Source organism: Gnatocerus cornutus, unplaced genomic scaffold (assembly GCF_029298725.1).
Source record: "Gnatocerus cornutus isolate USDA-ARS CGAHR unplaced genomic scaffold, icGnaCorn1.1 ctg00000296.1, whole genome shotgun sequence".
In the NCBI taxonomy this organism is placed as follows: domain Eukaryota; kingdom Metazoa; phylum Arthropoda; class Insecta; order Coleoptera; family Tenebrionidae; genus Gnatocerus; species Gnatocerus cornutus.
In genome coordinates, this window is record NW_028275615.1 from 2,501 (window position 1) to 17,500 (window position 15,000).

At 38.5% G+C, this 15,000-nt stretch overlaps 2 non-coding genes across 2 annotated transcripts in view; both read left to right on the plus strand.

Moving 5' to 3' along the window:
• The first annotated feature begins 11,364 nt into the window (after positions 1-11,364).
• LOC148165509 (small subunit ribosomal RNA) lies at positions 11,365-13,285 on the plus strand. The gene has a single exon (XR_015771409.1). It is a non-coding gene; the product is annotated as a small subunit ribosomal RNA (ribosomal RNA).
• A 1,622-nt stretch (positions 13,286-14,907) lies between these two features.
• Positions 14,908-15,000, plus strand: part of LOC148165510 (5.8S ribosomal RNA) — a 157-nt gene continuing 64 nt past the window's right edge. The window contains exon 1 of the ribosomal RNA XR_015771408.1: positions 14,908-15,000. This exon is cut by the window's right edge and continues 64 nt beyond it. This is a non-coding gene — a ribosomal RNA (5.8S ribosomal RNA).

Below are 15,000 nucleotides of genomic sequence, written 5' to 3' on the forward strand. Positions count from 1 at the left end.
ACATTTCTGAAGTTCCAGACCTGACACATAGATGACGCCATTTTAGAGTCAGGTCAGGTCAAATTATGCTTAAAATTCAAGAAAAATACGTAAATTAACCCAGAATCTTGTAATTTTTGACATTTCTGAAGTTCCAGACCTGACACATAGATGACGCCATTTTAGGGTCAGGTCAGGTCAAATTAACTGACCTGACCTGACCTGACCTGACCTGACCTGACACATGGATGGCGCCATTTTAGGGTCAGGTCAGGTCAAATTATGCTTAAAATTCAAGAAAAATACGTAAATTAACCCAGAATCTTGTAATTTTTGACATTTATGAAGTTCCAGACCTGTCATATAGATGACGCCATTTTAGGGTCAGGTCAGGTCAAATTATGCTTAAAATTCAAGAAAAATACGTAAATTAACCCAGAATCTTGTAATTTTTGACATTTCTGAAGTTCCAGACCTGACACATAGATGGCGCCATTTTAGGGTCAGTTAGGTCAAATTATGCTTAAAATTCAAGAAAAAATACGTAAATTAACCCAGAATCTTGTAATTTTTGACATTTATGAAGTTCCAGACCTGACACATAGATGGCGCCATTTTAGGGTCAGTTAGGTCAAATTATGCTTAAAATTCAAGAAAAATACGTAAATTAACCCAGAATCTTGTAATTTTTGACATTTATGGAGTTCCAGACCTGTCATATAGATGGCGCCATTTTTGAGTTAAAATAGGCGCCAAAATTCAAAAACAATATGTAAAATAAAGGAAAAAACAGTAATTTTTGACATTTCTGAAGTTCCAGACCTGACACATAGATGGCGCCATTTTAGGGTCAGGTCAGGTCAAATTATGCTTAAAATTCAAGAAAAATACGTAAATTAACCCAGAATCTTGTAATTTTTGACATTTCTGAAGTTCCAGACCTGTCATATAGATGGCGCCATTTTTGAGTCAAAATAGGCGCCAAAATTCAAAAACAATATGTAAAATAAAGGAAAAAACAGTAATTTTTGACATTTCTGAAGTTCCAGACCTGACACATAGATGGCGCCACTTTAGGGTCAAAATGGGCGCCAAATTTCAAAAAAATATGTAAATAAAGTAAAAACCAGTAATTTTTGACATTTCTGAAGTTCCAGACCTGACACATAGATGACGCCATTTTAGGGTCAGGTCAGGTCAAATTATGCTTAAAATTCAAGAAAAATACGTAAATTAACCCAGAATCTTGTAATTTTTGACATTTCTGAAGTTCCAGACCTGTCATATAGATGGCGCCATTTTTGAGTTAAAATAGGCGCCAAAATTCAAAAACAATATGTAAAATAAAGGAAAAAACAGTAATTTTTGACATTTCTGAAGTTCCAAACCTGACACATAGATGACGCCATTTTAGGGTCAGGTCAGGTCAAATTATGCTTAAAATTCAAGAAAAATACGTAAATTAACCCAGAATCTTGTAATTTTTGACATTTCTGAAGTTCCAGACCTGTCATATAGATGGCGCCATTTTTGAGTTAAAATAGGTGCCAAAATTCAAAAACAATATGTAAAATAAAGGAAAAAACAGTAATTTTTGACATTTCTGAAGTTCCAAACCTGACACATAGATGACGCCATTTTAGGGTCAGGTCAGGTCAAATTATGCTTAAAATTCAAGAAAAATACGTAAATTAACCCAGAATCTTGTAATTTTTGACATTTATGAAGTTCCAGACCTGACACATAGATGGCGCCATTTTAGGGTCAGTTAGGTCAAATTATGCTTAAAATTCAAGAAAAATACGTAAATTAACCCAGAATCTTGTAATTTTTGACATTTCTGAAGTTCCAGACCTGACACATAGATGACGCCATTTTAGGGTCAGGTCAGGTCAAATTATGCTTAAAATTCAAGAAAAATACGTAAATTAACCCAGAATCTTGTAATTTTTGACATTTCTGAAGTTCCAGACCTGTCATATAGATGGCGCCATTTTTGAGTTAAAATAGGCGCCAAAATTCAAAAACAATATGTAAAATAAAGGAAAAAACAGTAATTTTTGACATTTCTGAAGTTCCAGACCTGACACATAGATGACGCCATTTTAGGGTCAGGTCAGGTCAAATTATGCTTAAAATTCAAGAAAAATACGTAAATTAACCCAGAATCTTGTAATTTTTGACATTTCTGAAGTTCCAGACCTGTCATATAGATGGCGCCATTTTTGAGTTAAAATAGGCGCCAAAATTCAAAAACAATATGTAAAATAAAGGAAAAAAACAGTAATTTTTGACATTTCTGAAGTTCCAGACCTGACACATAGATGGCGCCATTTTAGGGTCAGGTCAGGTCAAATTATGCTTAAAATTCAAGAAAAATACGTAAATTAACCCAGAATCTTGTAATTTTTGACATTTATGAAGTTCCAGACCTGTCATATAGATGACGCCATTTTAGGGTCAGGTCAGGTCAAATTATGCTTAAAATTCAAGAAAAATACGTAAATTAACCCAGAATCTTGTAATTTTTGACATTTCTGAAGTTCCAGACCTGACACATAGATGGCGCCATTTTAGGGTCAGTTAGGTCAAATTATGCTTAAAATTCAAGAAATATACGTAAATTAACCCACAATCTTGTAATTTTTGACATTTCTGAAGTTCCAGACCTGACACATAGATGGCGCCATTTTAGGGTCAGTTAGGTCAAATTATGCTTAAAATTCAAGAAAAATACGTAAATTAACCCAGAATCTTGTAATTTTTGACATTTATGGAGTTCCAGACCTGTCATATAGATGGCGCCATTTTTGAGTTAAAATAGGCGCCAAAATTCAAAAACAATATGTAAAATAAAGGAAAAAACAGTAATTTTTGACATTTCTGAAGTTCCAGACCTGTCATATAGATGGCGCCATTTTAGGGTCAGGTCAGGTCAAATTATGCTTAAAATTCAAGAAAAATACGTAAATTAACCCAGAATCTTGTAATTTTTGACATTTCTGAAGTTCCAGACCTGTCATATAGATGGCGCCATTTTTGAGTCAAAATAGGCGCCAAAATTCAAAAACAATATGTAAAATAAAGGAAAAAACAGTAATTTTTGACATTTCTGAAGTTCCAGACCTGACACATAGATGGCGCCACTTTAGGGTCAAAATGGGCGCCAAATTTCAAAAAAATATGTAAATAAAGTAAAAACCAGTAATTTTTGACATTTCTGAAGTTCCAGACCTGACACATAGATGACGCCATTTTAGGGTCAGGTCAGGTCAAATTATGCTTAAAATTCAAGAAAAATACGTAAATTAACCCAGAATCTTGTAATTTTTGACATTTCTGAAGTTCCAGACCTGTCATATAGATGGCGCCATTTTTGAGTTAAAATAGGCGCCAAAATTCAAAAACAATATGTAAAATAAAGGAAAAAACAGTAATTTTTGACATTTCTGAAGTTCCAAACCTGACACATAGATGACGCCATTTTAGGGTCAGGTCAGGTCAAATTATGCTTAAAATTCAAGAAAAATACGTAAATTAACCCAGAATCTTGTAATTTTTGACATTTCTGAAGTTCCAGACCTGTCATATAGATGGCGCCATTTTTGAGTTAAAATAGGTGCCAAAATTCAAAAACAATATGTAAAATAAAGGAAAAAACAGTAATTTTTGACATTTCTGAAGTTCCAAACCTGACACATAGATGACGCCATTTTAGGGTCAGGTCAGGTCAAATTATGCTTAAAATTCAAGAAAAATACGTAAATTAACCCAGAATCTTGTAATTTTTGACATTTATGAAGTTCCAGACCTGACACATAGATGGCGCCATTTTAGGGTCAGTTAGGTCAAATTATGCTTAAAATTCAAGAAAAATACGTAAATTAACCCAGAATCTTGTAATTTTTGACATTTCTGAAGTTCCAGACCTGACACATAGATGACGCCATTTTAGGGTCAGGTCAGGTCAAATTATGCTTAAAATTCAAGAAAAATACGTAAATTAACCCAGAATCTTGTAATTTTTGACATTTCTGAAGTTCCAGACCTGTCATATAGATGGCGCCATTTTTGAGTTAAAATAGGCGCCAAAATTCAAAAACAATATGTAAAATAAAGGAAAAAACAGTAATTTTTGACATTTCTGAAGTTCCAGACCTGACACATAGATGACGCCATTTTAGGGTCAGGTCAGGTCAAATTATGCTTAAAATTCAAGAAAAATACGTAAATTAACCCAGAATCTTGTAATTTTTGACATTTCTGAAGTTCCAGACCTGTCATATAGATGGCGCCATTTTTGAGTTAAAATAGGCGCCAAAATTCAAAAACAATATGTAAAATAAAGGAAAAAACAGTAATTTTTGACATTTCTGAAGTTCCAGACCTGACACATAGATGGCGCCATTTTAGGGTCAGGTCAGGTCAAATTATGCTTAAAATTCAAGAAAAATACGTAAATTAACCCAGAATCTTGTAATTTTTGACATTTATGAAGTTCCAGACCTGTCATATAGATGACGCCATTTTAGGGTCAGGTCAGGTCAAATTATGCTTAAAATTCAAGAAAAATACGTAAATTAACCCAGAATCTTGTAATTTTTGACATTTCTGAAGTTCCAGACCTGACACATAGATGGCGCCATTTTAGGGTCAGTTAGGTCAAATTATGCTTAAAATTCAAGAAATATACGTAAATTAACCCACAATCTTGTAATTTTTGACATTTCTGAAGTTCCAGACCTGACACATAGATGGCGCCATTTTAGGGTCAGTTAGGTCAAATTATGCTTAAAATTCAAGAAAAATACGTAAATTAACCCAGAATCTTGTAATTTTTGACATTTATGGAGTTCCAGACCTGTCATATAGATGGCGCCATTTTTGAGTTAAAATAGGCGCCAAAATTCAAAAACAATATGTAAAATAAAGGAAAAAACAGTAATTTTTGACATTTCTGAAGTTCCAGACCTGTCATATAGATGACGCCATTTTAGGGTCAGGTCAGGTCAAATTATGCTTAAAATTCAAGAAAAATACGTAAATTAACCCAGAATCTTGTAATTTTTGACATTTCTGAAGTTCCAGACCTGTCATATAGATGGCGCCATTTTTGAGTTAAAATAGGCGCCAAAATTCAAAAACAATATGTAAAATAAAGGAAAAAACAGTAATTTTTGACATTTCTGAAGTTCCAGACCTGACACATAGATGGCGCCATTTTAGGGTCAGGTCAGGTCAAATTATGCTTAAAATTCAAGAAAAATACGTAAATTAACCCAGAATCTTGTAATTTTTGACATTTATGAAGTTCCAGACCTGTCATATAGATGACGCCATTTTAGGGTCAGGTCAGGTCAAATTATGCTTAAAATTCAAGAAAAATACGTAAATTAACCCAGAATCTTGTAATTTTTGACATTTCTGAAGTTCCAGACCTGACACATAGATGGCGCCATTTTAGGGTCAGTTAGGTCAAATTATGCTTAAAATTCAAGAAATATACGTAAATTAACCCACAATCTTGTAATTTTTGACATTTCTGAAGTTCCAGACCTGACACATAGATGGCGCCATTTTAGGGTCAGGTCAGGTCAAATTATGCTTAAAATTCAAGAAAAATACGTAAATTAACCCAGAATCTTGTAATTTTTGACATTTCTGAAGTTCCAGACCTGTCATATAGATGGCGCCACTAAATTATGTTTTCGACTAACAGGTGGCGATACCAACATTAATAGTTACAGAAAGCTGTAATTTTTTTGACTTTCAAGTTTAGGTAACTGTTCTACAGATGGCGCCAGCATTGCTACAAATACAGGAACCTGTAGTTGTTTTTTGACATTTGACATCTTGACCTAATCTATAGGTCTAAAGATCAGCAATAGAATGGACTTCAAAGTTGATAATAAAGCTTTATTTTTATTATATATCGTAAATGGATTGTGTTTAAGCATAACGTTTGAATGGTTATGCAACCGCGGAAACTAATTGTTGCCGAACTTTCGTCTTTCCTTTGCATTCTTGAATAACGGAAATATAGATGGATTATTTTTGTGCATGAATTTTAAATTGTTATGCAACCATGAAAACACTAATTATTTTCTTTTTTCGGAGTTTTTTCAGATTATTGAAAGTCTGACACAAAACCTGTCCGTAACTGCGGCGTTCTCGCCAAACGCTACAGCTTGAAAAATCTAAAATTCGCATAGTCTAAATGTCCGAGAAAAATCGAAATTAAATGAAAACGAACAAAAGTTCGGACCGAACTAACATTAATCGAAAGTGGATGTCATAATTTTAAGTCCCTAACTAAACGGGATCTAAAACCCTTTCGAAACTGTGGCGTTCGAATTTTGATGAAAATTATTCCAAGTCCAAAGTCGGAACTGAAGCGTTCACATTGAACGCTACAGTTTCGAGAATCTATTCGGAACTGAAGCGTTCATATTGAACGCTACAGTTTCGAGAATCTATTCGGAACTGAAGCGTTCACATTGAACGCTACAGTTTCGAGAATCTATTCGGAACTGAAGCGTTCACATTGAACGCTACAGTTTCGAGAATCTATTCGGAACTGAGGCGTTCACTTTGAACGTTACAGTTTCGAAAGGACAAAATTAACAAAGACCAAAAGTCCGAGAAAAATTGAAATTAAATGGAAATGAACAAAAGTTCGGACCGAACTAACATTAATCGAAAGTGGATGTCATAATTTTAAGTCCCTAACTAAACGGGATCTAAAACCCTTTCGAAACTGTGGCGTTCGAATTTTGATGAAAATTATTCTAAGTCCAAAGTCGGAACTGAAGCGTTCACATTGAACGCTACAGTTTCGAAAATCTATTCGGAACTGAAGCGTTCACACTGGCGATTGCTTATGCAACCATGAAAGCAGAAATATGAAACGCTACAGTTTCGAAAACTCATTCGGAACTGAAGCGTTCACACTGGCGATTGTTTATGCAACCATGAAAGCACAAAAATGAAACGCCACAGTTGCGAAAACTCATTCGGAACTGATGCGTTTACACCGAACGCTACAGTTTTGAAACCTCGTTCGGAACTGATGCGTTCAAAAATGTCGAAATTTTTACAAGTCCAGTTTCGGAACTGTAGCGACTGCATGGACTTAGCGCGAAAAGGACACATTCAGTGGGAACTGTAGCGGTAGGGACCCGTAAAAAAAATAATAAAATATTTTATTTTTTGCTTTTTACCTTCCGTATACACATTTTTTTTTTTTTTTTTTTTTTTTTTTTTTTTTTTTTTTTTAAGTCCAAATTGGGAACTGTAGCGGTCAACAGAAAAAAAAACTTTTTCCATCAACCACATACAATTCCCATTTTTAATATAATATTATTATTTATATTAATATTATAATTATTCATAATATATTACTGAACATTTGCTTCTCCTCAGTTTCGTTCTTTGGTTTCCAATATCATTCACTTGATCATATTTAATTCAAGCTTGTTATCGGAGGAGAAACAAGTCTTTCACAATTTTCACCAGTTCTGCTTACCATGTGACGGATCTTTTGTTTTTCAACGGGCGGAACAATAATCGAGATTTTTACTGCTTGGTGTTTCGGGCTTTGTGTTTTATTTTATAGATCCGTCACATTATTCAAGTAAATTATTCAATTCAATTTGTCGTCTGCATTAGAGTCAAGATTATTAATTTCATCTCATTTGCAGACGACTTTGGATAAGAGCACTGGGTGGTCACGTTTTTTAACTAGCGGTGAATTAGCTAATTCGTTCGCAAAATGCACGTTACAGGCGGACTAATTCACATTTCGCTATTCATCGAGAAATTTTTATTCACAGCGGTATATTGTCTTTCTAGAGATTTACCACTTTTTATTTCATCGATGTATTTTTATTTTTAATTTAGCATAATATCATTAAACGGGGTCGCGATGTACGAGAGGTAACAGATCGTACGGACGCGCACATTTGATTTCATGTCAATCCATTCATCGTGCGTACTTGTCCGTCATCGCTGCCACTTACCATCAGTACTCCCTATATATGCCGCCGCGGCAGCGATCAGCTCTGAATCGCTCGATGCGTGAAACGATCGAAATCCCATAGTGCGCCGGCCGCTCGCTATGGGCGAGGGGTAGAGTAAAACGGTCTGATCGCTCGGTGCAAAAGTCCGTTTGGGTACTTAGAGACGGAATTTTAAAATTCTGATTTCGCAGATCAATTTCAAGGATTATTAGGACTCGAATGCTGTCGACCATGTTTTGTAAAAAAAGTTTTTTACGTTTTTACGGCAATTTGACTGAACGCTACAGTTTCGAAAAAAAGTCGGAACTGTGGCGTTCGATCGAAATTTTTCCAAGTCCGAAGTCGAAACTGTAGCGTTCGAACAAAATTTTTCTAAGTCCGAAGTCGAAACTGTAGCGGTCGACCAAAATTTTTCTAAGTCCGATTCGAAACTGTAGCGTTCGAACAAAATTTTTCTAAGTCCGAAGTCGAAACTGTAGCGTTCGGCGCTCATTCGTCTAAGTCCGAACTCGGAAGTGTAGCGGTTGACAAATTTACATTGACCAAAAGTCCGAGAAAAATCGAAATTAAATCCAAACGAACAAATGTTTGGGTCGAACTAGCATCGATAGAAGGTAGATTTTATAATTTCAAGCTCCTAATTAAACGGGATCTAAAACCCTCTGGAAACTGAGGCGTTCGAAATTTTGATGAAAATTTTTCTAAGTCCGAAATAGGAACTGTGGCGGTCGAGCGAAATTTTTCTAAGTCCGTAGTCGAAACTGAGGTGTTCGAATTTTTGATAAAAATTTTTCTAAGTCTCATGTTGGAACTGTGGCGGTCGAGCGAAATTTTTCCAAGTCCGAAGTCGAAACTGTAGCGTTCGAACGAAATTTTTCTAAGTCCGAAGTCGAAACTGTAGCGTTCGGCGCTCATTCGTCTAAGTCCGAAGTCGGAAGTGTAGCGGTTGACAAATTTACATTGACCAAAAGTACGAGAAAAATCGAAATTAAATGCAAACGAACAAATGTTTGGGTCGAACTAACATCGATAGAAGGTAGATTTTATAATTTCAAGCTTCTAATTAAACGGGATCTAAAACCCTCTGGAAACTGAGGCGTTCAAAATTTTCATCAAAATTTTTCTAAGACCGAAGTAGGAACTGTGGCGGTTGACCGAAATTTTTCTAAGTCCGTAGTCGAAACTGAGGTGATCGAATTTTTGATGAAAATTTTTCTAAGTCTCATGTTGGAACTGTGGCGGTCGAGCGAAATTTTTCTAAGTCCGAAGTCGAAACTGTAGCGTTCGAACGAAATTTTTCTAAGTCCGAAGTCGAAACTGTAGCGGTCGACCAAAATTTTTCTAAGTCCGATTCGAAACTGAGGCGTTCGACCGAAATTTTTCTAAGTCCAATTCGAAACTGTGGCGGTCGAGCGAAATTTTTCTAAGTCCGAAGTCGAAACTGTAGCGTTCGGCGCTCATTCGTCTAAGTCCGAAGTCGGAAGTGTAGCGGTTGATAAATTTACATTGACCAAAAGTCCGAGAAAAATCGAAATTAAATGCAAACGAACAAAAGTTACGGTCGAACTAACACCAAACAAGGGTGGCTGTGATAATTTCAAACCCCTAACTAAACGGGATCTAAAACCCTCTGGAAACTGAGGCGTTCGAAATTTTGATGAAAATTATTCTAAGTCCGAAGTCGGAACTGAGGTGTTCGGTCGAAATGCCGTAAAAACGTAAAAAATATTTTTTTCAAAACACCGTTAACGGCATTCGAGTCCTAATGACCCTTGAAATTGATCTGCGAAATCAGAATTTTAAAATTCCGTCTCTAAGTACCCAAACGGACTTTTGCACCGAGCGATCAGACCGATTTACCCGACCCCTCGCCCATAGCGAGCGGCCGGCGCGCTATGGGATTTCGACCGTTTCGCGCATCGAGTGATTCAGAGCTGAACGCTGCCGCGCTGGCATATATAGGGATAGTAGTGGTGGTATGTAGCAGCGGACAAAAGCGTACGATCGAAATGTGATTTTATGTGCGTCCGATTATCTTGTTACCTCTCGTACACCGCGACTTACCCGTAGTTGGGACGATGGCCGGAATGTGTACCCTGTGGACCCACCATCGTTTGAGGGATGACAAATCTTGCCATTGACCATGCACAGCGAGATTGCGGATGCGGCGAGCGTTTCTATGTTAGCGGTCCAAATGCAATCAAAGATTTTATGTGTTCGTGTCAGAACGACCAAAAATTAACAAATGCGTCAACTCACTAAAGTCCGAGCGAGAATTTTGAAATAAATAAAATTTCATAAACTCGTAACGTGTGAATATTTCTAAAGAGAAATCTCACAATAAACCGTCGCTTTCAATCTAGCGAAGAGTATGGAGAATGTTTGAACTTTTGCTTGTCGACGACGATATTTTTTCTTTACGATAAAATTTCAAGTCGATGTGCCCAAAAATCTCTAAATTTTGAACTGGGAAATTATTTCTTCGTCCGATGAATCGCATTGATCTCTGTTTTTGACGAAAAAAAGACGGATAAAATGCAGCATTCAATCAAGGATATAAAATAAAAGAAAAATTTTCCGTAAAAACTATATTACAATGGAGGATTATGTTTCTACTTTTCGTCCGATGAGTCGCAACAAAAATAAGTAATCCATCCGTCGTTGTTCGTTTAGTCGATCTGAATGCACTGTAAAAATTTATTAAAGTAAAATGTTACGTTGCATTTCATGAATTTTGACAAACGTGTACCGAAATGTGTACAAATTATTTATTTCGACGACGACGACAACTTAGAACGGATGAATAAAATTAATTGTTGCAAGATTCAAACAAGGATGAAAAAGTCATAGAAAATTATTCCGTAACCATGATATTGGATTATTTTTTCTTCACTCTCTCCTCCGATGAGTCGCAACAAATAAAAATCCATAAATCAATTCATCCGTCGTTGTTCGTTTAGTCGATCTGAATGCACTGTAAAAATTTATTAAAGTAAAAATGTTACGTTGCATTTCATGAATTTTGACAAACGTGTACCCCGAAGTGTGTACAAATTATTTATTTCGACGACGACGACAACTTAGAACGGATGAATAAGAATAAAATTGTTGCAGGAGATTCAATCAAGGATGATGTGAGAAAAATGTCGAAAAATTTTCCATCCAGAAAGATCGCGTGGCGTTACGTCTCTTCTTACGAGGTTTTCGTTTCGCAGACACGCACACTTTCTTCAAAACAATAATAGGAAAGTGTTCAGTTTTTTATAAGAGCAGCAGGTGTCTTTCCGAAATTCTACGATTATTGTAGCTTATATGACTAGAAGGAAAGAAAGACTAAAACTCTCTTATTTTAAAACAAGAACGCAGTTCCCTGGTTGATCCTGCCAGTAGTCATATGCTTGTCTCAAAGATTAAGCCATGCATGTCTCAGTACAAGCCAAATTAAGGTGAAACCGCGAAAGGCTCATTAAATCAGTTATGGTTCCTTAGATCGTACCCACATTTACTTGGATAACTGTGGTAATTCTAGAGCTAATACATGCAAACAGAGCTCCAACCGGAAACGGAAGGAGCGCTTTTATTAGATCAAAACCAATCGGTGGCGGTCTCCGTCATCGTACAACTTGGTGACTCTGAATAACTTTACGCTGATCGCACGGTCTCGCACCGGCGACGCATCTTTCAAATGTCTGCCTTATCAACTGTCGATGGTAGGTTCTGCGCCTACCATGGTTGTAACGGGTAACGGGGAATCAGGGTTCGATTCCGGAGAGGGAGCCTGAGAAACGGCTACCACATCCAAGGAAGGCAGCAGGCGCGCAAATTACCCACTCCCGGCACGGGGAGGTAGTGACGAAAAATAACGATACGGGACTCATCCGAGGCCCCGTAATCGGAATGAGTACACTCTAAACCCTTTAACGAGGATCAATTGGAGGGCAAGTCTGGTGCCAGCAGCCGCGGTAATTCCAGCTCCAATAGCGTATATTAAAGTTGTTGCGGTTAAAAAGCTCGTAGTCGAATCTGTGTCCCGCGCCGCCGGTTCATCGTTCGCGGTGTCAACTGGCGTGCCGCGGGACGTCCTGCCGGTGGGCTTAGCTCGAGAGGGCGGCCCAACTCAATCCCGCCGCGGTGCTCTTCATTGAGTGTCGAGGTGGGCCGGCACGTTTACTTTGAACAAATTAGAGTGCTTAAAGCAGGCTAAAACTTCGCCTGAATACTGTGTGCATGGAATAATGGAATAGGACCTCGGTTCTATTTTGTTGGTTTTCGGAACCCCGAGGTAATGATTAATAGGAACGGATGGGGGCATTCGTATTGCGACGTTAGAGGTGAAATTCTTGGATCGTCGCAAGACGGACAGAAGCGAAAGCATTTGCCAAAAACGCTTTCATTGATCAAGAACGAAAGTTAGAGGTTCGAAGGCGATCAGATACCGCCCTAGTTCTAACCATAAACGATGCCAGCTAGCGATCCGCCGACGTTCTTCCGATGACTCGGCGGGCAGCTTCCGGGAAACCAAAGCTTTTGGGTTCCGGGGGAAGTATGGTTGCAAAGCTGAAACTTAAAGGAATTGACGGAAGGGCACCACCAGGAGTGGAGCCTGCGGCTTAATTTGACTCAACACGGGAAACCTCACCAGGCCCGGACACCGGAAGGATTGACAGATTGAGAGCTCTTTCTTGATTCGGTGGGTGGTGGTGCATGGCCGTTCTTAGTTGGTGGAGCGATTTGTCTGGTTAATTCCGATAACGAACGAGACTCTAGCCTGCTAAATAGGCGTATTTCGACATCCCAAAGGCCCGTCGATCCTGGGTTCGCCCGGTGGTCGTGCGCGGTTTTTACTGTCGGCGTACAAACAATTCTTCTTAGAGGGACAGGCGGCTTCTAGCCGCACGAGATTGAGCAATAACAGGTCTGTGATGCCCTTAGATGTTCTGGGCCGCACGCGCGCTACACTGAAGGAATCAGCGTGTCCTCCCTGACCGAGCGGTCCGGGTAACCCGCTGAACCTCCTTCGTGCTAGGGATTGGGGCTTGCAATTGTTCCCCATGAACGAGGAATTCCCAGTAAGCGTGAGTCATAAGCTCGCGTTGATTACGTCCCTGCCCTTTGTACACACCGCCCGTCGCTACTACCGATTGAATGATTTAGTGAGGTCTTCGGACCGGTACGCGATGGCGTTTCGACGTCGTCGATGTCGCTGGGAAGATGACCAAACTTGATCATTTAGAGGAAGTAAAAGTCGTAACAAGGTTTCCGTAGGTGAACCTGCGGAAGGATCATTAACGTGTCCTCGTACACACGAATTTTGACATATGTATAATTTATTATTATGCATTTTCATTTGATCGTGTCGATGTACACTTTATGTTTTTACAACACCGTCGTCGATGACATGGAGTCGACGGCACGATCTTTTGTCGTGCCGTTGCTTGTTTCTTTTTGAAACACCGTGTGTACGACGTTTTGAACTACGAATCGTACATATTCGGAAAAACAATAGCGTTACGCTGGCCCGCAGCGCCGGTCCTTGCGATCGAGTTTTTCACCTTTTTTGAACGAGAAAAACCGAATTCGCTCGGGCATACGGCTGTTTCTTCGGGTACCTAGATTTTTTGATTTTTTTTGTACTATCTCTCGATCTTTTCCAATGATGGAAAGAAGGAGGGACGCTTTCGGTTTTTCGACCGGATCGCGGAAAGTTGTGAACTCCACCGCGAAAGTCGAAAGACGTTAGAAGTCCTCTTTTTTCGGACACACGGAGAGGATGTAGCAGAGTAGTCGAGAAAGAAGAAAATCGCAGGTGTCGAATTAGGTTACGACACCGTGGGTTTTAAATGATTTACGCCCGGCTACGGGACCGGCGAGAAACGCTCCCGATTCTACGATTCGCGTGAATGATGTTCGTCGTTAGACGCTTCAAAGAGTTTTTTGAAAGCGCCGTTAAACGAGCGATCGCACACACATCACACCTTGCTTTTTTAATGTTTTTGGTAGATGTGGTAAAGTGATTTCGTTAGAAACGGTAAAATTCTCTTTACGGAGCGTACGACTGCACCATTTCAAAATTATATACACCGTCAATCGTCATTAAGTCACGATATAGAACGGTAAACTTGAGGATTTTATGTTAGACGCTCAGTCTGGCACGTCTATAAATTTTTTCGTCAAAATTCACGATCTGTCTTCGGTTTGGCGACGAAAAAATATAGAAAGAAAATTGAAACACGAACACAAAGACCGCCCGCGAAAATCTCTTTTCGCTTACAGCGGATACTAATTCGCTTTTTCATAACGAGTACGATGATGTAATGATGTGTTCATTCCGATCGATCAAAAACCGTCTCTTCGTCACACTTTTTAAAGTGCTTGACACACACACACGCACACTAAATGAAAGACACAATAAAGGAAAACTACCGAAAATGTAGTTTATGAGAGAAAGCAGCATTATTTATTAAAATTATTGCTGAGAAAAAGGAAATTGGCAAATTCCTAATTAAAATCGTATCGAACATGTCCCATCTTCACACATACATGCTCGTACTTTGCGTGTAAAAGCGGAGACCGCGTGAAAAAGAAAAGTGCTTCTTTTTCGGTGCGCGGATACAAATTTGTGTTTGGGTTAATATTTTTTTTAATTTTTTCGTACGCGTAAAACTGAGACCGACGATCGCGTTCCCTTTCAGACGAGAAAGTACGGACGAAAGACAATTAAGAGCGAGAATCATAAATATCCATACCACAACACCGAAATTTTAGACGTGGCACGTTTCGGAACCACGAAGATCATTTTCGTTTCGGATGTACGCACGTACGCAAAAATTTTTGCAAGACGTGTATAGACAGCTGGACGATCGGCATGATCGGGGTTCTTGTGGAACGAGCGTTTAAATTTTAAAAAGATTACCCTGAACGGTGGATCACTTGGCTCGTGGGTCGATGAAGAACGCAGCTAATTGCGCGTCAACTTGTGAACTGCAGGACACATGAACATCGA